This window comes from Egretta garzetta, unplaced genomic scaffold (genome assembly GCF_000687185.1).
Source record: "Egretta garzetta isolate BGI_Z169 unplaced genomic scaffold, ASM68718v1 scaffold332, whole genome shotgun sequence".
Lineage (NCBI taxonomy): Eukaryota > Metazoa > Chordata > Aves > Pelecaniformes > Ardeidae > Egretta > Egretta garzetta.
This window is the reverse complement of record NW_009258879.1, coordinates 513,523-513,946: the sequence shown is the minus strand read 5'-3', so window position 1 is coordinate 513,946 and position 424 is coordinate 513,523. Positions and strand designations below refer to the sequence as shown.

The 424-nt window shown below is 66.5% G+C and overlaps 1 protein-coding gene across 1 annotated transcript in view; it reads right to left on the bottom strand.

The window, feature by feature from the left end:
• PLXND1 (plexin D1) overlaps window positions 1-424 on the bottom strand; it is a 56,390-nt gene that overhangs the window by 4,816 nt on the left and 51,150 nt on the right. The gene's annotated exons all lie outside the window — the stretch shown is intronic.

The window sequence follows — 424 nt, the reverse complement described above, 5'->3', positions numbered from 1 at the left end:
CTGGCCTCCCCTCCTGTGCTGCCCGTGGCTCTCCCAGGCGAGAGGCTGAGCAGGAACCGCTGGCAGCCGTGGCTAAAGCCTCACCTGGAGCTACGTGGTCCTTTTCTGTCCTGCCACTGGGAGTTTACATCGTCCCGCAGCTGCCGTTACGGGGTTGTAATGCTACTGCTGTCCCCTAAACCAGCCCTGCCCAAGGGAGCTGGGCGCCTGTGCCCAGAGCAGAGCTGACACCCGCCCCTGCTCGCTTTGGCACGTTGCACCCCGGCCCGAGCCAACAGCAGCAAATATTGGTCAGCTCCCGCGCCAGCCCAGCCCCGCCGGGGAGCATTACAGGCGCTGCATGGAGCAGGCTGGGTGCTCTCCCGCGACCGCAGGGCCACTGGGTAACACCGAGCACACCGGCCAGCGGCTGGGTCACCCTCCA